General features: G+C 27.3%; 1 protein-coding gene across 2 annotated transcripts in view; it reads left to right on the top strand.

Annotated features, from left to right (window-relative positions):
* The first annotated feature begins 2,698 nt into the window (after nucleotides 1–2,698).
* The window catches only part of LOC107455130 (neurexin 1-like), a 272,802-nt gene continuing 253,126 nt past the window's right edge, over nucleotides 2,699–22,374 (top strand). The window contains exon 1 of one of the 2 annotated variants that reach the window (XM_071183981.1): nucleotides 2,699–2,819. The gene's annotated coding sequence lies outside the window, so the exon portion shown is untranslated. The remainder of the gene's footprint in view (nucleotides 2,820–22,374) is intronic. The other variant, XM_043044530.2, reaches the window with a different exon arrangement.

The raw sequence follows: 22,374 nt of genomic DNA, 5'->3' as shown, positions 1-22,374 counted from the left end.
ATATATATATATATATATATTAATTAATTAATAAATTAATAGCAAACATTCAGTTACTTGGACATGATTATTGTTTTCAGTAGTTACACTGAAAAAAATTACGTGATCAAAACTACCAGAATATGGTATAACTTACTGTGTTTCTGACTCTATTAGACCACCAAAAGCTCGGTAATATTTACCAAAGCACTCAGGTAATGACTTTTGGTAAATTGATAATATTGTATTATTATTTGGCAAAAAATTTAGTAATTTTATCATGATGCCTTAGAGCATGGCGCAATTATCCTTTATTTGATTAAATTTATCTTTCAGTTTGTATTCTAAGTGTGTGGTAATAAAAACTATAACTTTGAAATCCAGAATTCCCGTTGCTTAAATGCTTATATTTAAAAGGCTTATATGAGATTTACAGAAAATACATATAGGTGACACATTGTTTATTTAATGGTTCAATTCAATTAAATATTATATCTAGATACAATTAAAAAAGTACTTTGAATTTTACATTAAATAAGAATAAAATATTATGTAAAAAATGAAAACAAATATAATGAATTCTAATACAGGAAGAAAAAAATAATTTATTTAATTTACGCATAATTATATAATAATACTTAATTTATTAATTTTAAAGGTAAGTGATTGGTAGCTTATGCTGGTACTGTATGTTTGCAAATCATTATTAAACTTTGACCATTGCATAAAGATGAAAAAATTGTTTATTTGTTTTATATACTTACACATAGGTACCTTTTAAAAATCTTGTGTGCATTTTATTGTAAATAAAAAAAATGTGATATGTGTTTTAATAAAGTATGAGCATTTTTAGTTAGTTATGCTCTGGGAAAAATTATGGTCAAAACTGCCAGTATATGGTAAAATTTATCGTATTTTTGACTTTATACCAGATTACCAGAAACTCCAGATATACACCAGTATACCAGTATCTTTATACACCAGAAACTCCGTAATTTTTACCAAAGTGCTTTGGTGATGATTTCGGTAAAATTAATAATAAATTACAGTTTTATAATATGTAATACAATTTGGTAAATGTGGTAAAATTTGGTAATTTTATTAAGATACCTAAAACCATGACATAAAATCCATTTTTTCGGTTGCATTTAATTTTCAGTTTTGTATTTTTTACTATATGTGTGATAATATGAGCTATAATTTTGAAAGCCAGAATATTTGGTAAACCGTTACCACATGAATTAAAAAATTATTAAATAATCAGTTCAAATGCGGTACATTTTGGAAGAATTATGGCTTATTTTTACTAGAAATGAAATCATACCTTACTATAGTTTAACCAGGATATTTTCAATTTTTCTCTCCACATACTATACTTATTTCGAATTTAACTTTCATTTAAAAGCTATGATAATGATGCATAGTTGCTAAACACTGTTAAACTTTGATTGTTACATTTAATTGACAAAATGTTTTTTTGTTGTCAATTGTTTACATATTGACACCATCAAAAAAGTATAGATGGATTTTACTGTAAAGAAGAATGGAAATAAAGCAAAGAAGAATCGAAGATAACAAGGAGAATAGAAGATGATATAAAGAATGAAAGAGGCTTCAAAAACTGTTTGGTGAGTATAACAAAATGTCATTTTTAATTTATCTATGGTATACTTTATTTTTTCCTTTATGTAGAGATTGTTTCCGTCATTTAAAAAGTAATAATTACATCTAGTTTCATTTCTTACTTATTTCATGCTTGTGTAGTAGATTTAATTACGAAAAATACTTTTTCATTTAATTTTACTGCTATTACCATCTTTTTTACCGTTTTGCCTCATCTAATCCTTTGTCAGTGCAAAGCAGTTTGTAATAATATTATTGGAATCTAAAGTGTTATGGATAATATTAAGGATATTATATAAAATATTCTAAAAAGATGTGCGAAAAAATAAAATAGTTTCCATAATAAAATACTTTACACTTCTTAGATAATGATATGAGTCGGGGAATTACTTAAAATGTTTCTACAGATGATTTTTTAAAATATCAGTCCTACTTTTTCCCAGTAGGGTATAAGCATAAAAATATATCATTATCTTGAGCTTTAGGGGAATAAACAAATTTTGTAATTTCCTCTTTGACTTATTATTGCCCTATTTCCCTACAATAGTTGTTAATATGAGATAAATAAGTCATTTAAACAATTGTGAGACCTTTTATTTCAAAAATTGTGCTTTTTTTAAATGTTTTTCAAAGAAGTTAATGTTTCATTCAATTAATTAGCGTTGTAAAATTCAGTTCAAATGAATATGAAACTCTTTTTTTTAAAATTTGTTTTGAAAAGATACTCCTTACTTTCGATTTTTATTAAAATCATTGCTTAATGCTTTTTTTTACATATAACCTTATTTCGAAAACGAAAATTTCTTTCATTTTGCAATAATCTTTAGAAATAGTGGATTTGTATAAAAATTTCATAAATCAGAAAACAAAATGTTAGTTAAATATAGCATAGTTTCAAAAATTGATAAAAACAATTCTAAAAAAAAAAAACTCAAAATCTTATACACAAAGTGATTTTTCATCAATACCATAAGATTGCATTACGAAGCATTTCTCTATTTTATGCTTTGGTGATCGATTTGGCTGCCATCAGAATCTCACCGTCGCCAACCATTCGGCAACCTCTTCTTATGTTGGTTCTCCAGCATTTTGTATCAACTGCCACCGTGTATTTGGTACCACAAGGGAGTACCTGCGTCGAGCAGGTTAGGTATTGGTGCCAAAACATAGTACATCTCAGGATTTTTTGCCAACATTTGCCATCATAGATGTCTCAGGTAAGCCGGTTTAGTGATTTTCCATATCATTCCTAAAGAATGTTTGCGAAACAGCTTGTATTTTGAATAATGTAGTGAATAATTAAAAAAAATCACAATTCCAGTACATAAATATCAACATGCCTTTCGTTAATGAAAGCTTTTTGTTTTGAAAGACATTTATAATCTCAACGGCTTGTAATGATTTTGCTTTAATATTATTTATTTAATTTAAATTTATTATTAAATAATACAAAAAAAATTCTAAGCGAAGAAAAACAATGTGAATTATGTACATTCATACGGTTACATACGCTTAATCTTTAAATCTATTGATTCATCAGGGTAATATATTCGACGTTTTGCATGAATGTACAATTATATCTCATAATAATGAAGAAAGCTATATGATAATTCATTATGTTTCTGTCATTTAAAATTAATAACTGCACGTGCCCTATTATTTTTCCAAAGCTACGAAAATAATCTCTTTACAATCTATAAGGTTAAAGATAATCATATTTTATTTAATGAATGCTAAATACAGAAAGTTTGTTAGATGTTATTTAAATGGGGATTTTATTTAGATAGATTTTATTTATAGATTACATTTTATCAGAAGCATTAATATCAAGCTTTTTAATACAATTATATTTAACCAACAATCGTATTTATCAAAAATTCTAGCAAGAAAAATTAATTATTATACATAAATATATGTATTAAATAAAAAGTTTCCTCTTCATTGAATTTATACAAAAAATAAAGTTTAAAGTATATTTTAGATTTTCTTGTACTATATTTAAAGATATTTACAGATTTTTTAGCATTTTATTACAGATTTAAAATTAATTCAAATTCTTAATTTTGATTTATCCCCTGATAGCACAAGTTGTTGTTAGGACAGATGATATTTAAAAATAATCGTTATTAAATTGAGAAAAAAATATTTAAGTATTTATCTGATAGTTTTCAAATGCATTTCATTTATGAAATAGTTATTTGATTATATAGGTTGAGATAAATTTATTGTTACATATAAAGTCTTCAACATTTCTATATTTGAGTCTAACATAAAAATTTGCGAGTGTGAGTAATGAATATTGAGTATAAAATTGCTTGAAATTTATAAATTAAATAACCTTAAATGGGTAAAACTTAAATGCTTTTAACAATCATACTAATTGCATTATAAATGTTTTATATGTAATCAAAAGTTTTTGAATATGCTTTCTCTGCTTGCACTCTAACAAATCTGTACGAATCATTTTTCCTTGTGGCATCACAGTTTTTCTTCATTTGTCAACGTGTGTAGCAAATGCATATGTATCAAATAGGCATATATATTATGTATAAAAATCTACATTGGTAAATATTTTTGAGCTTGATGATCCACAAAATCGCTACTATACGCTGTAACTTTAATATGTTGCTAAGTTAAACCATATATTATAGCGAATTCTTAAAATTGCTTATAGAATATTACAGTTGTACTTGCATGGCAACTTGGCTCAATATAAACCTCTATTATAGTTGCAGAAAACTTGCACAATGTTATGTTCAAAAATGGTTCTATAAAGAACACATTTTTCTGAGTGTATATAAATACAAATTTTTCTTTTTTTAGAACCGTAAAAACTGAAGTGTAATTTGTGTAACGTAATAATTCCAAATTTGAATATACAGTGTTAATATTTCATTTTACAACGGTCGTTGAACAGCCGAAAAAAATTTGAGCTTACAAATACCAATGTACAACTCCATGCCCTTGAAATTTTGAGCCCAATCCAGAAGACAAAAGAACTCCAGGATCATGCATTGGGAAAAACAAGCCTTCGTGGAGGAATTCTTTATGGAACCCCTAATAGAACGAGGAAATGCACGAAAACCTCCCATGGTTTGCCTGCCGGAAAAGGGACCCTAAGCCATGATCCGTCTACTACTGATGGTATTTTTGCGTCAGCACAGTTGTCAGTGCGAAATGCAGAATATGGTGCAGAATTCGCTTCATCAAATCATTTCGGGTGCAGAATTCACATCAACTAGCCACAGCTGGGATTCGGATCTGGTCATTTGGAGGCAAACACTATATCCTCTAATCTTGTCATAATTGTGTCGATCAAATGTTATTTAACCATATAGGCTATACGATGTGTTATATATTAATTAAAAGGGTAAGAAAAGTAATGCTCACTTTATATATAAACTGATTAAGTTTTTTCTTTACTTAGAAAATGATAGCAAAAATTTAGTTTGAAATAAAACATTCTGTTAGCTGTTTCAAAAGTGGCTTAGTACTTGTTTATGCTTTTCTACGAGATCATTTAAGTATTTTCTGGAGTTCATAAACATAGAAGGGATTTTGACTTTAGCAAAAATATTGTTCCAGCTATGATAACTTGATTCAGATATGAAACATTTTTTCACACTCTTTCATGTGAATCCATAAGTTAAATTTATGAAAGAAATTCCCATTATTTCCAAAATTTGAGGAATTTCAGTAACATTTGAAAAATATATTTTAAATGTATCATTTATCAATATGCTGTAAAGAACAATAAAAACAACGTAAAAATGGCACTTATATGCTCAATGATATTTGTGCTTTGAAAAGTAAGCACAAAAAGTTTTTATCATTGAGCATTTCGAATTTTAATGTGGTATTAAATTTATCAATCCAAAATTTATTTCATTAATTTAATAAAACAAATTAATCCTAATGCTGGGCGCAGATGGCTCAGTGGTTAAGGTACTGAAAACAGGTGAATAACTCAAATCGATCCCCACCCGCGGCTTTAATCTACACTGTTAGAAATTTCTCGGCAAAAATGGTTAAATAACAATTTATTGAATGGTTATTTTACCACATGTAATCAAAACAGTTGATAACCATAAATAAAATGGTAATCAAACTGTTAACTTTGAGAAAAACTGTTTATTAACTGCTTTCACCTAATACTGTTAAACAATTAGAATTTTATCGCACCAACTAGAGCCACCTAATGAAGCTATTCAGTTCTTTGCAACTGCCTACATATCATAGTCGAGCGGGCCTATCTGTCAATCTCATGACCGGCAGAACTGAAGTTCGAGTCCTAGTGTTTGCACCGCAATATATCCTCCATTCCCTTCAACACTTCCAGCATCCGGCGCTCTCCAATGCCCATTACCTTACTAAAAGCTGAGCACCTATGATGTTAAATAATTGTTTTTTTTTACGTTCTTGATTTGTTGTTATTATGAATTTACGTCGCACTAGAGCTGCACAATGGGCTATTGGCGACGGTCTGGGAAACATCCCGGAGGATGATCCGAAGACATGCCATCACAATTTTGATCCTTTGCGGAGGGGATGGCACCCCCGCTTCGGTAGCCCGACGACCTACGCGTGAAGTCGAGCACTTTATGATAGCACAGTTTAACGAGGACCAATACCGCACACCCTCGGTCCCTACACAGACTGATCCAAGTGGTCACCCACCCGCACACTGACCGCAGCCAGTGATGCTTGACTTCGGTGATCTTTACGTTCTTGAAAAATGTTAGTTGTAAATGGTTAAAAAAAACCCATATAGTTTTGTATTCATGGTTCTATGACCATACATTTTGTAAATGGTTTCGAAGCCGTAAAGGAAAAAAATGTTCTTTACCGTAAACTTTGCAGTTAATCGGAAGGATAGACAGCTGCTAGTTATTTTACTATAATTTTAGAATGAAAATTTTAACAGTGTAACGCAACTTCAGATTAGTACAAGCTAGTCGGAAAAAAGCTGTTTGTTTGCAATACTGATCAATTTGAAACTATGTGTAATATCGTAGGCCACAAAACTATAGAGCCTTATCATTCATGACTCCCATTCTAAAAACGGTTGTTGCAAAAGGCTTTACTGAAAATAATCGCAAGGAGTGAGAAAATGATATTTCAAATTGGAAAGGTATTGTTATTTGTTATTCGAAACTATATCAACTCTTACATATTTGTGAAACTTAACGAACTAGATGAAGAGATGAATTTTAGCTAGTTTACCTTCTAAATTGCATCATACAAATTTTTCAGCAAGCATTGAACTAGGACATTATGACATCAAATGCTAAATACATACCCTAACGTATAAAATCATTTCTCTTTTAGTTTACTCGCACCCGAGGGTCATTTAAAGATTCATATAGTATAGTCAATTTATCTTTCCTTTCATGTATGCGTTTGTGTTGATTCTGGTTAAGGGTAAAGTACATACAACTGCTGTAAATTATCTCAAATAAATTTAGCAAGTCTACATATGTGAAGGAATAAACTAAATTATTATTGATGGTAAATGTCTTCATAACCAAGTCAAAGTTAATAATCATGTTAATATATTTATGTTGATCTGTGATGGCTCATGGGATGAGGCATTCGTCTTCTAATCAGGTGAACCGGGTCGAATCCCAGCGAAGGCTGGTTTATTCAAATTCCGCACCCGGCTCTCACCGACCACAGTGATGAAGTAAAATATCCTGAGTGGTAGACGGATCATGGGTTAGAGTCCCCTTGTTCAATACTTGATTCAGGAGTTTCCATGTCTTCTGGATTGGGCTCAAAATTCAAGGGTAAGGAACAAAAAATTAGTAGTCATAAATTCAAAAAATTGGGTCGGTTCTTCAACGACGGTTATAAAATAAAATAAAGAAATATATTTATGTTAAGACTAATATGCAAAATTTTAACATAATTTTAAATGAATCTTGCGTAACCTGTCACTTAATATTATCGTAACATGGTATGACACATATTAGTGTAACATGATAGTTAATGTTATGGCAACATTAATTTTACGACACTTGATGTATTAAAAATACATTTTTCAACAAAAACTTCATTAGCATTCTAGGCTGTAGTCAGTGTGCGGGTGGGTGACCACTTGGATCAGTCTGCGTAGGGACCGAGAGTGTGCGGTATTAGTCCTCGTTAAACTGTTCTACCGTAAAGTGCTTGACTTCGCGTGCTGGTCGTCGGGCTACCGAAGCGGGGGTGCTATCCCCTCTGCAGAGGATCAAAATTGTGATGGCATGTCTTCGGATCATCCTCAGGGATTTTTCCCAGATCGTCGCCAATAGCCCATTGTGCAGCTCTAGTGTGACGTAAATGAACTACTACTACTGGCTTACAATACTTATAAGCCAGCATGGTTACAGTTAGAAACCCTTAATGAGTTTTAAATAATAGTCATTTAAACCCATCTCTGTTTCCTCCAGCTATTGAACAGGTTTTAGAGTTTCATACAACTTTATTCGTCAATTATTAGTTTTCAGATTTCATCAGCATTTTTTGTTTATATATTAATTTGATTATTTTGATTAACCAATTCAAATGCCACAATAATTTTTTTTTTCATTTTCAAAGTATTCAATTAATGTATTTCAAGGGAGGTCTTTGCGTAACACCCTGTATAGTGTCAGTAGGGATTAGTGATGTTCTATTTTTGATTTGAAATGATAAATATAGACCATTAATATTCGGGTTCTTACGACTATCATTATGTAGAGCAACAAATTAATTCGAAATAGAATAGTAAGGATCTCTCTCTCTCTCTCTCTCTCTCTCTCTTTTTAAGATCCTAGGTTATTTTAACTTTCTAACATGTTAGATATATCAAAAAGAAAAATACCCATTTGTAACAAACAAAAATGTCCTACTGCTCAGAACGGTGAATTTGGATAGAATCCAAGAAGATTTTTTCTGGGTATTTTATTATTTATTGATTTGAAGAAAGAAAGAAAGAAATAATTCAGGTTTCATAATCACAAGCATTGTGCACTGTAAAATTTCAGATTGGACTTTATGATCCCAGAGTTTATTTCGTTTCTTTAAATTCTTTTTTGGACTTTTATGAAGCTCTTAATAAATTTTTCAACTTGATAAAATTTTTGAATTATTTTAATTTACTTCTACACAGACGAAAATTTTAGTAAAATTACTGAACTCTATGGTATTGACATTTCCGGTAAAAGAAACTACAATTTTGGTTAATGAAGTATTTAAACCATTTGTTTGGTAGTTTTTCCATTTATAAGGCAACGTTTTACCAGAAATTCTGGTTTACAAAATTATAGGTCTTATTTCAAGACATTTGATAAAAATTACGAAATTGAAACGTTACTTTAACTGAATGGATGGATTTTAGGCCATTCTTCAAAGTAATATGATTAATTCTCCAAATATTACCACATTTAACAAATTTCATGTAACCATATTAAAATGTTAATTTTACCAAAATCCTTCGCATTTCGGTAAAAATTTTCGAGCATTTTGGTAGAGCCAGAAGCACAGTAAATTTTACCATATTCTTGTATTTTTTATCATACTTTTCTTCTTCAGTGTAGTATATTAAATTTATTTAGGATAACGAATTTTCAATTTTATTTAAATTAAAATAACTGTAAATTTTGAAGTATGCGGAATTTATGATCATAGAATAACATAGATTAAATTTCACAAAGAATAATTTTTAAAAGAAATATTTATTTTTGAGTTTTAGTTTAGATAGAACTTTTTGATTTAAGATTATATTTCATTTAGTAATTTATTTCTAATTTTTTATTCATATTTTAAAAAGATATTAATGAATTGTTTAACAAAATGTTTTTTTCTCCTTTAAAAAGAATGTATTATTTTGATTAGTTTTCAGTTCTTCTTAACAAACTTTAGGAACGTGAAGTTTATTTCTTTTCTTGAAATTTTTCTGTTTTTCATTCGTTTTAAAAGTCTTAAACAATTCAAAGAAATTTCTTGAAACTGAAATTTTGAATTATTTTAATTAATCTTCCGTACAGAGGTAGGGATTTTATGATCACAGGAATTAAATTTTTTTCCTTTTAATTCTCCTATTTCTGATTGTCTTTTAAAATGCCTTAAACATTTTTAAAACATTTCTTTAACAAATTAATTAATTCCTTTAACAAAACTTTGAATTATTTTAATTAATCTACAAATATTTTTTATTATTATTCAGCTGGTCTAAAAGAATAACTCGACTGTTTCATTAATTAATTCTATCAAAATTCTCTGAAAAGAGCCCGTTTAAGGAGATTACAATACTCGTTGACAACAATACCACTTTTTAAACCTTTTCCTGAAACAACTTTTTCAGGAAATATCTCCAAAGTGTTAAAATGTTTCATAAAAACTTTCAAAGACAATGTAGCGTCATTTTAATTAACTGGTAAAATTAACTCTTGAGCTCCGAAACCAATTAGTCGTTCTTTTACTTGAATGTTTTATGAACTCTGTATTGTGTTGATTTTTGGATTTCAGCTTAAGGTTTTTTTTGTAAAAAAAAAAACCGTCAGAATTAAAACTAAAATACATTAATCAATTAAGTACTCCATTCAATTCAGGTGAGAAAACCATTTAGAAGACAAATTGGAAAGATGCCTTTTTTTTCTTTGCTTATTTTAATATGAACTTAAAACGAATTTCTAATTCGTTTGCTGAACAAGGAATTTTTTTTGAATAAAAAAACTAAAGAAACGGTATCTTGCTACCTAAATTTATTTAAAATCTGTAAATTACTTTTTATCGAGGTAATTCAAAGGAATGTGAGTCTTAAATAGAAGTACATTTTAATTTTATTGCGCCTCGACACATTTTATAAGCAAGTCTGATGTTCGTATGATTCAAGAATGGAATTTTTTGTTGGACTAATTGTATCATGCGAATATTAAAGCACTATACTAATGCTTATCCCAAGCTTTTTAAAAAAAACTTTATATATGAGATTTTTTTTTTCAATAAGTTTATTTTTTTAGTTATACTTGAAATTTTTTTTCTCTAGTTCTTGTTAGAATACCTGCATGCTCTACTTTCAGAATACATAGTATAATCCCCAACCTACCCTAGCTTCAGTTTTATTTTAGAAAAAAAAAAAATTTATTTATTTCAAGAAAACGGTTCTTTCGATTTAAGTAATTTTGAGTAACTTTTTCTCTACATAAATTTATAAACCAAAGATAATGACAATTATTTTAATTAAGGCATTTAATTAAGTTTTCTTAACTAAACAAATAAGAATATAATTAAATAATGTTTTGAATGAAATGACAATATGCAATTAATAGTTATAAAATGTTCTTTGTTGTGGATAATGTTTTTATTGCCTTATAATATTTCTGACTGGTTAAATCTTTCTATGAAATAAAAAAAAGACAGTAAATCGGTATTGCTCGTCTTAAAAAAAATATGTACGCAACTACACATCAACATAATCATTAAAGTTAAACTAATCCTCATTTCTAACTTCTTATTATTTGTTACCCTTTCCTGTTTGAAAAGTTTATTTTATCGAAATAAATATTAATTATATTCAGTGTCATACCTCAACAAAAATAATGCCATTGATTGCATTCAATTCCTAGTCGACAAACTTTTTACATTCAGACAATTTCTTTCCTTTGTACAAAACTAAACCTTTATCGCGTCAATTAACATTGATTTAAAATTTTTTAGTATTATGGAAAAACTTTTCAAAAAATCGTTAAATGATTCATGCGCAGTTTCATGTAACTAAAGAAATACTGATTTCTAATACATTTGTTTTAATTTCATTAATAAAACCCAATTAATAAGACTGAAAACATAATTATAACATGCTATCACATAAGTACAATTCAAACCACTTACAAGTATACACTTAAAAATCTTATTACTTGATTGATTTATAATAATAAAGTATGGAAAGGCATTTCATACTAAGAACCTTTATCATAATTTGCAAAAAAATCAAAAGTTACTTTTTGACCATCGGACAAAATACTTAAGGTTAACTTTTTTTCTTGGAAAAGTTAAGCGTTTTTTTTAAATTGATAAAATGGCCCATTTAGAATTGATAAATGGTCAATTTCTAAAATCCATTTTAATTACATAAATAAAACCGAATTAATCAGACTAAAAACACAATTAAAAGCATCAGAGAAATGCACTTAAAAAGATCACAAGAACACAATTTAAAGTTTCACAAAAACACAATTAAGAACATCGCAAAAACACAATGAAAAACATCTTTAAGTTATTATTTAAAAATCATAGTGTAATGTAATTAAAAATCAAGTTTAATGAGTAAATTAATGGATATGAATTTTATATGAAGAATCTTTATCATAATTTACAGACGAAATTAAAAATTATTTTTCAGCTTCCGCCGAAACACCTAGTCTAACTTTTTTCTTTTTGAAAAGAAAAACAATAAAGCGTTAGTGTTTTTGAATTGATGAAATGACAATACAATATTACTTTAATGGAAATAGTTGGTGGTAACATTTATAAAGACAAAGGAAATTTCGAATAAAAAACATCAAATAACGAATGATATCAATTCAAAAAAAATGTCTAATAATTTTTGCTTTATGAAATGATAAAAAAATTTGTAAAAACTGCAACTGCGAAAAATACTTTTTTTATTCTTATCTCCAGCCTAGTCTGTTGTTATTGACAGGCAAAGAATCTAGTTGATAATAATAGTTTTCTGATATTTCCCTTCTTCGCACAGGAGCACTGAGATTTCGGATAGTATTTTTTTTCTTCTATAGTTCATCATTTACAAATTTTATCTCACTCTTAGATAAAACAGAACATTAGCTTTTGAATCAGTTTTTTTATTTGTTTTCGATGTAACTTTTTTTTTAAAGAAAAGTTCGGAATTAAAAAGTTTATTGTGATAATACTCTTCATGTAGTTTAAATCTTGTATTGACTGAAACAAAAAATGTACTAAAAAGGAGTGAACTTTCGGAAAAGAGTTTCTAAGTTTTCTCTTAGCATTAAAATATGATAATAATAATAATGAGAAATACTGATAATTTCAATTAATTTAAAAAGAAATTACATTTAAAAAATGAGAGAATAAATTTTTTCATGGTAATGCTGAGTTAGAATTTTTCTTTTATCCAATAATTTAAAATAAATTTAGATTTTTATAGCTAACACTAGGAAACACGTTTGTTTGTTTTTTAGTATACGAGGCTTTTTAACAGATTTTAGATGCATTCCTGATTTCAACTCTGCAATCGGTATCGCTTTCCAAGCTGCTGTTTGCTTAAAATGTCATTTTTAGTCTATTATTTATCGAATTGACAAGATTGCAAAATCATTAAATTACAACATAAAACAGTTAAATTAAACTTATTTAGTGCAGCTTTCGTCAATAATTATAAAATAAAACATATATTAAGATAATTTAGTTAAATGAAAATACTTGTTCAAAACTTAACAAAGAAATAGTTTATAATAAGGAAGTGCCCTTAGTGGAGTACAACAACATTTCCAGGCATAGGTTCCTAAGCAAGAAGTTCCTACAGAGAAATCTTGATGTTGTACTTTAACTCACCTAGAAGTTTGTCGTGTTAATTACGAGACCCACTGTTATATATAATGTTTTTTTAACTTAGTACATTTCGGCAAAAAATAGACTGAAAATGTCATTTAAAAAAACTGAAGCTTTAGGGGAGAATGATTTAAGATTTTAATCTTCCACTCGTAAATTAAACAAGTATTTGAATAATTGTAACCAAACATTTTACCCCCCCCCCGAAATATATTCATCTTTTTTTTTAAATATCAAAATCTACGTGGTGACAAACAATAGCTTGGGCAAATAACCAAATCGCAACACACCATAAGATGCTTTTATACCATAAAAGCATTATAAAAAATTTTTCAAAACCAAAAATGTAATTTCCATCAGGATCATGCTCTAGCACACAAAGAAAATAAAAATCAAGAAGAGAGCAAAAAGCTTGACTTTCCTTTCGTACAAAAGCGGTCCTGTTTTTTAAGCAGGACCTAATAGAATAATGAACCTAATCGATTTTTCTAAAATGAAAATCTCGGAGACAGGAAAACTATACTAAATTTGTCCCAAACCGAATAATACATTAGCAGATTGAAAAAAAATTTTTTTTAAAGAAATGGGGCAAACAAAATAAAATGATTTTTGGTGCAAAGCAGAAACGTTTATAACTCTTTCACAGTTCCGCACAAAGATAGTTATTTTGAAAACATGTAATAATTCGTAATATTTTATTTTCTTTGCTTAAAATGATGGTTGTGATAATTTAGCAAGCATTAAAATTATAATGTAATATTTATTTATGATATTTTTTGTAATCCTGTAAATTCTCGTGAATTTAATTAATTAACATTTTTTAACATAGCAAGATTAAAACCAATTTTAATTTGAATTTCTTTTACTAAGCAATATAAATAAAAAAAACTATTGTAAGCATTATAACCACAGGGCAAATTTTTAAAAAACCCTCCTAATAGAATTGTAAAACTTAAATTGTTATATTTATCTTTACTTAGTGCCTCCGAATACGTTTAACCTTATTTCTTTTCACCTTTCTCTCCTTATTGATCTGCAAACAATTTATATCAATAAAATAATTTGACTTTTGTAGGAGATAAAATTCTTGTGTATATGAAGGTATTATATTTCGATACCACACTAAGAACGTAAAATAATATGCAAATTAATTCAAATAAAGACACCATATTGGACAGAGTAAATATACTAATAACCTATTTTTAAATCAAAAGCAAAATTACTTTTGAAAATAAGGGTGGGTAAGTTAAGGAAAAATGTAAAGTGAAATAAAAGGAAATGCAGATTGATGCAAATAAAGATACCTCATTAAAAGGAATAAATATATAAGTTGGAATCAAAGTCAAAAATACTAATTTTGGAAGATCCAAAGGCGTACGTTTTGTGAGGCTTATTGGCGATAGTAAGAAAAAAAGACAGAAAATCTTCAGAAAAGGAGTAGAATCATTAGACAGGATTAGGAAAGAGAAACTTATTTGAAAGATTATTTCAATAATTTACAAAGAAATGGTGAATAAAAGTATATTTTGCCGAATAATTTTACAAGAAATCGATTCTCTTGAATATATTATTATGCTTCTTAGTGCAGTATTTTTATCTGTTACTCAAATCTAAATATTAGATTATGAAGTTTTGAAATGTCTTGAGGGAGTAGAGATTTGTATGATTGTGCTCATAATAATTGTTTTATTAAAATTCCCTTTAAATCTAAAATATCTTAAATTGGCTGGCAATAAAATAAATATTCCTTTTCAGTCAAATAAAGATGTCTTAAAACGTAAATATAAAATGTAAACTGATTGTAAAAATTGGAATTTTGAAAAAAAAATTTAATTTTCTGAGCAATGTGCTTTAAAACAAAGAAAAAGTTTTACCATCCGAAAATATTGTAATTAAGAAAACTTTAGAATAAGTTTTAAACTTTATTTTTGGTTTTTATTTTAAATTTTTCCTTAAACTAATTTCTTTCCTTTTCTTCTTTCTTTTTCTTTGTACGAACTTTGTGTTTTATTGCTTCATTTAGTATTATAAGACAATAATTGATGGAACATATTTTTTAAAGCCTCTTTGTGCAAGATGACTATTTTATATAGCAAAAAAATCAATCTTCTGTCAGTTTCAAAAGTTTCAAAATTAAATTTCAAAAATTCAAAAACTAAAGTTTATTAGGCTTCGAACTGTATTTTTCATTTTTTTTTTAAATTTTCCTTTTTTTATTTTTCCTTTTATTCCTTTTCTTTTTTCTTTATAGGAGTTTTATGTTTCATTGACTCACTCAGTATTTTGAGATAATAATTGACAGCTTACATTTTTTCTAGAGACTTGGTGGAAGAAGACTAATTTGTGAAAAAAATAAACTTCTGTCTGTTTCAAAAGTTAATTTATTAACTTTTCATTAGGTTTCAAATTGTATTCGCAATTTTGATTTAATTTTTTCCATAAACTAAATTCTTTCCTTTTACTTCATTCTTTCGTTCTTTTTTCGACAAACTTTGCGTTTCATTACTTTATTCAGTATTTTTAAAATAACAATTGATTTATAATAATACATACGTGGTTCATGATTACTATTTTGTAAAGCAAAAAAAAAAAAATCTGTCAGTTTCAAGAGTTTAATCGTTAAATTTTAATACGTTTTAAACTGTATTTTTCATTTTTATTTCAAATTTTGGAAAAAATTACTTCGTTCTTTTTTTGACAAACTTTGTGTTTCACTACTTCATTTAGTATTTTTAAAATAACAATTGATTTATTATAATACATAATTTATAGATCCTCGTGGCTCATGATTACTATTTTGTAAAGCGAAAAAAATTCTGTCAGTTTCAAGAGTTTAATCGTTAAATTTTAATACGTTTTAAACTGTACTTTTCATTTTTATTTCAAATTTTGGAAAAAATAGGATTTAAACGAAGAAAAAATAATATAATATAAAAATAAAAACTAAATTCATATTTCATACTAACTTTTTTTACTTTGTCACTTTGGATCACCTTGTTACTCTGTAAAACTGTGTTTAAAAATTAGTCTTTGAAGGAAACCAGGAAATATATGGATGAAAATGATACATTTATATTCCTCTTTATTAACTTCATATCAAATATTTGAAAACTTACAAAGCAATTAGTATACATTTATACATAGAATAAAGGCACCATAAATTACATTTTCTGTTATAAATGAAAACTTTTCTTTTGCTTAATAGACTAACATAATTAACTAATTTAAATAATTTTTTAAAGGTTTATTTTTTAGCAAATATGTTTAAAAACCACAATAATGAAGGGAATTAATGGAAAACAGCAGTTTCATGGCTGGGGGAATAAATTTCACAGGAAAAAGGACAATTCTTTCAAAAGAGAATTAAGAATAATCAACGATCAATCTTAAGAAGTGTTGAGCAAAAGAAACAATATAGACAATGATTGCTGTTATTAACATTACTTTTATGCCAGAACTCATATAACGTGTTTAACTTTTCGAAATATTTTCTGTTGAATAAAAATGGAATAAAATTAAATTTTTTTAAAAGTTTATTTTTCAGCAAAAAGATTTGTAAGTCACAGTGAAGAAGGGAATTAATAGAAAACAGCATTTTTATGATTCGGGGAGGGAATTTCATAGGAAAAAAGATAATTCTTTCAAAAGAGAATTAAGAATAATCAATCAAAGAAGCGTTGTACAAAATAAACACTATCGACAATGATTTCTGCTATTAAAATTATTTTTATGTACGAACTCATGTTTATATTTTCAAAATATTTTCTGCTCAATAAAAATTTAAGTTCTTGAAAAGCTTATTTTTTAAGGGCTTATTGCTTAGCAAATAGATTTGTGAACCATAGCGAAGAAGGGAATTAATAGAAAACAGCATTTTTATGGTTGAGGGAGGCAATTTTGCAGGGAGAAAAATAATTCTTTCAAAAAGGAAATGATAATCAATCATAAAAATGTTTTGCAAAAATTACACTTCGAAAATGGGTGGTACTCTTAATACTATTTTTATAATCGAAATGGTATAACACGTTTAATTACTCCAAATATATTATAAAAATAATATTTCATAATTAATACAAGAACCAAACCAAATTAATTTTTTTAAGAAAAGTACCAAAAATCCTAATCTTAAATTAAACTGTGTTTAACAAGCTATCTCTTAGCTCAAACACATTTTTTTTTTCTAGAAAACCTGCATCTATATTAGCTGATACACATTAAAGGTAATTTTAAACAAAGATTTTCTTTTTTTTAATTCTCAAAATTTCCAAAAAAGCCTCTTTATAAATTACTAGGAGGCCATCTAATTATCTCTTAATGACCTCTTCTTTATCTTTTCTCTTTATAAATCTTGTTTGTTTATTTTTTTCTAACACTCTCTAAAGAACAGAAATTACACATTGCTAATTTTCAGTTACTGAATTTTTAATGCTGAGATATTTACTATGCTGAATCCGCAAAATCTACTCTCTCATTGCGTGTTAAAAAAGAAAAAATACTTTGTCATTGTTCTTAAGGAAAAATAAAGTTGTTTTGAGTCATTAAATTTCAACAAATTGTATTAAGAGAGCTTCATAACCAATCTGTAAGTGTTCATAGTTAATTATTACTAATTAGTTCAATTTAGATAAATTTAGTTTTAACAAAGATGGATATTTCTTTGTTCGTTTAATGGTTTAACTCCAACTGTTTGAAAGAAATAGAAATATTTCTTACTTCTTTTCTTTTATTAAGATGAAGGTGGTGTTTTAAGGCTCTGTTTTATTTTAATTTTATAAATTAATGTAAAAAGATTTTATTTTAATCTAGATTAATATTTTATTGTTATTAAAATTCCCCAAACTCTTCAAAATCGTCAGAAAATTGATAATTACAAACATTTGAAAAAATACTGAGATTTATTCATTACTAAACAAGATATAACTGATTGGAAAATTTGCGAAAATGCTTCTTATGGATTTCAGTTTTGAAAGTAGTGTTTTTAGGGCCATAGTTGATTCTCTTTAGCGAAAATTTTTGTTTGAAATTTTATTGAAACTTAAAGTTTACGCATTCTTTAAATTGTTTTAAAAACTTGTCAGTTCAAAATCGAATCATAAAGTGGGAATCTAAAGCCAGAATACTTGCATGCATCTTATAATGAAATTAAACGTCTAAAATCATTGCTGTAAACTCATTGATGGGCTTACATCAATGATAAGATTGATTCAAAATAATAAGATTGATCTATCATAATGATTGTTATGAATGAAATATATTGTGTTCATAATCAATGTGTTTTATTCATAAGACACATTCATTCACATTAATTGGTACTAAATACATTGATTTAATTTATGTTAAAAATAATTGGTTATGTTCAAGCGTTTAGCACCGTTTTCAAGTTTTGCACCATAAATTTTTAGAAAAATGGCACAACGCTGAACTTTAATATCGCTACCGTGAATTATAACCATGTGCAAATTTGCCACAAACTGAATACAATATTAAAGTATTTCTGTTCAGGTTGTTATATAGAACCGTTTCACAGCAAAAAATAGTTTAATTTGCATGATAATAAAGTTTAGTTTTAGCATCACTTTCAGGTTTGAACATAGTAGGAATTTAATAACAATATTACAGTTACAATATTACAACAATAACAATTAACAACTAATTATTATTAATCAACAACAATATTATGGTTCGACATGCATAATAAATTAATTATGGTAATCATTAAAATTTTAAAGCAATTAAAAAATCATAACTTAAAGCTTCAAAAAAATAATAACTTATAGCTTTAAAAAAACAAGTGTATTCCTAGCTGAATATCCAGTCCTCGAATGTGGTCAAAAAAGTAAATAATCAATCAATCAGAATTGAGCAACATCATGCAAAATTGTACACAAAACTGAATGATATCTACCGACACAATAAATAAGCCTAAAATAAATCCATTTTTTTAAAAACTTTTTATTATTTGTCGCCTTTCTCGGTGGCTTTTCAAATTAAGCAAAACACGTTTTCAGTAGTCCCATCGAAATAAAGATTAACTTTAATCAGTATCACATGGCATGATGTTGTTACTTGTTGTCAACTTATGATGAATAGTGCCTTAAAAGAAAATTGTGGTTCAAGAGAAAGAATCAAGGTGGCTTTTTTAAAGATGTAGGCAAAAAGCATAGAAAGTAAACAAACTTTTAAAGAATTAAAATAATCGCAAATTATTGTAACTTCATGTTCTCATGGTAAAAGAAAGTAATAATTTAAAATACCAATAATTTAAAGAATTCAAAACAATTCAATTTAAAAACAAATTGTTGAAAATTCAAAGATAATAGCTTGTTTCATAAAAAAATGACTTCCAACTTCAGATTTCCTACAGTAATTAAAGTTTTTTTTTCGAGTAGCATCAGTGTTGTTTAAACTACAAAAAATAGTATTTAACAATCTAAAAAAACTTTATTAAGCTATTTCTTTTCAATGCGATATAATTAATCATAAATATTTTTACTAACAAAACCAACTTTTTTTCTCTGTTAAGAAACAGTAATCAAGCTTTAAGTCCATAATGTTATTAGCGTTAAGCTTCTTAGGTTGAAAAATATCTTTGCTTTCATATGTTTTAGAACAGAAACATAAAAAAATAGTTTTTATAGGTACGGAATAAAATCATGGAAGCTAAAACGTATTACATTTTTTATTCTATTCTTATGTCGAAAAAGGGATAGCTAATGAAATTATGCTAATCCAATTTTTACTGAAAAAATAACTTTTGTCTATTAATATTTATATGGTATATATTTTTAACTAGGTTCAAATAACTTTTATGAATAAAATTAAATAACGTTTTTATACACTTTAGATTGATTTAGGTATAACAAATGGTTTTGAATTTAATTAAATATGTTTTTACGATTTTAATACAAAACAAAATGAAAATGAATATTGCTATAGAATATATATAAAATTAATTAAGCAAATCAATTTTTTTAAAAAGGTTTATAATGATTTCCTCTCCATGTAATAAATATTTCAGCTTATAACTTTTACTGAAATTGTCTAGATAATAAAGGGAATTTTTGATTAAATGTAGTTCACTAATCTATGGTCAAAATTAATTATATTGTAATCCTTAAGAACCTTTATTGTAACTCTTTTGATCATGAAATTATGGAGTCCTTGCTTCCCTGTCCCTTACCCCACAACGGACTATTGCGTTTGGATTAAATGTTTTACATTATAATCATCCGATAAGCTTGAATGGGGACAAAATACATACTTATTAGTTTCTCTAACATCAAAAAAATCTGTCTTCATAATCTGAAAAATAGAAACATCTGCATATTTAGATTACTATTTTCTACATGAATTTTATACTATTGCAAAATACTACAGCATGATCATTATACAGCATATTGCATAATAGTACAGCATTCTATTACATGGTCTACAATAGAATTATAGAGTTTAACTTCTCAATCTGATGTTTAACAGATATTTTAAGAAAGGTCTAATAGGTGCCTTGAATTAATTAAAAATATAAGAATTTGTAACTAGAATCACTTCTTCTTCTCATTGGCACGACAGCCCAGGCTGGGCCATGACCTTCTCAACAAGTCTATGCCAAGACATTCTTCCCTTAGCCAAGGTTCTCCAGTTTATAATCCTTAAAACTTGTAGGTTCATCTCTGGTCAACCTTAATCACTGGTTCTAGCAAAAATATAAGTGGCTCTTTCAAAAAATTAAAATAGTCCTTAATATTTTTTACACTTTACACTAATTTGCTTTCATATTAGCACTAAGCCGTTGTGGGTCAGGGGATAGAAAGGTCTTCTCCCAATGTGGTAACCCGGGTTCGAATTTCAGCGATGGCTGGTGAACACGAATTCCTCACCGACCCGTTTCGCACCGATCATGGTGCTGACGTAAAATATCTTCAGTGGAAGACGGATCATGGGTTAGAGTCTCCTTGCCGTCAGGCTGACCATGGGAGGTTTTCCTCAACATATAAAGCAAATTTGGATCAGTTAAATAAAAACTTCCTTCACGAAGGCAAATTTCTACCAATACTTGATCCAGGAGTTCCCTTGTCTTCTGAATTGGGTTCAAAATTACAAGGCTACGGAGCTGAACATTGGTAGTCTCAAAGTCAAAATTGGTTCGGATGACTAAACCACCGTTATAAAATAAAATATTAACATTGTATATTCAAATTTAAAACTATTAAGTCACACAAACTACCCTTCTGTATATATGGTTATAAAAAAAGAGAAATATGTATTTATATACACTTAGAAAAATTTGTTCTTTATTGAATCATAATATTGGTATCTTGAACATAATATGGTGAAAATTTTCAATAACTATAATAGAGGTTTATACTGAACCAAAATCCCATTCAAGTTGAACTGTAATATTCTATGAACAATTTTAAGAATTTGCGATAATCTGGTTTAACTTAACAACTTATTAAGGTTTAACTTAACTGGTTTAACTTAAGCACTTATCAGCGATTATGAGGAGGGTCAAGCTCAAAAATTTTTAGCAGTGCAGATTTTTTAGATATGATATTTTTAGTATATGCAAATATTGCTTTATCCATCTTTTCAGTTTTGGATAGTAAGAGAAAAAGTGTATGCTTACCGAAACGTAACAAATTAAAATGTATTTACTAGGTAGACTTTTATCTGATAAGCAATTTTATGGTATTTAGTTTACAAATAATAATGCTCATAAATCGGAGGGATGTTCTGTTCTCATTTTATTTAAATGACTTACTCGCAATTCCATACACTTCTCTGAAATAATGTTTGCAACTCCGTTTGTATATTCAAGTTTCTCAGAGAAAACGCAATAAATACAAAAAAGCAAATAATATTTTATCGTCAAAGAGGAAATGAAATTTGATTCTAAAAAGTACTATAAAGGATCATTTTTACAGCCCTCTTATATATATATTAAATATGTAAGAAAAATTCTATATATTATTAAATTGTACTTTATTCAATAATTCTGCATTTTACTATTTTTATATTATATATTCTATTTATATATTTATTTTAAATAAGAATTCTAAATCATTCGGTATATGAATTTTCCTATAAATATATATCATTCGATATGTTTATAAAAAAATTCTGTATGTATGTACTCTGTTAAAAGTTCAGGATCAAATTATGGTATAAAGAACGAGCACTTTAGCTGTGATATCAGAAAAATTTATTTTACAGTAAAAA

Source organism: Parasteatoda tepidariorum, chromosome 8, assembly GCF_043381705.1.
Source record: "Parasteatoda tepidariorum isolate YZ-2023 chromosome 8, CAS_Ptep_4.0, whole genome shotgun sequence".
Classification (NCBI taxonomy): domain Eukaryota; kingdom Metazoa; phylum Arthropoda; class Arachnida; order Araneae; family Theridiidae; genus Parasteatoda; species Parasteatoda tepidariorum.
The sequence above is the reverse complement of the archived record's forward strand: the minus strand, read 5'-3'. Positions and strand labels throughout refer to the sequence as shown.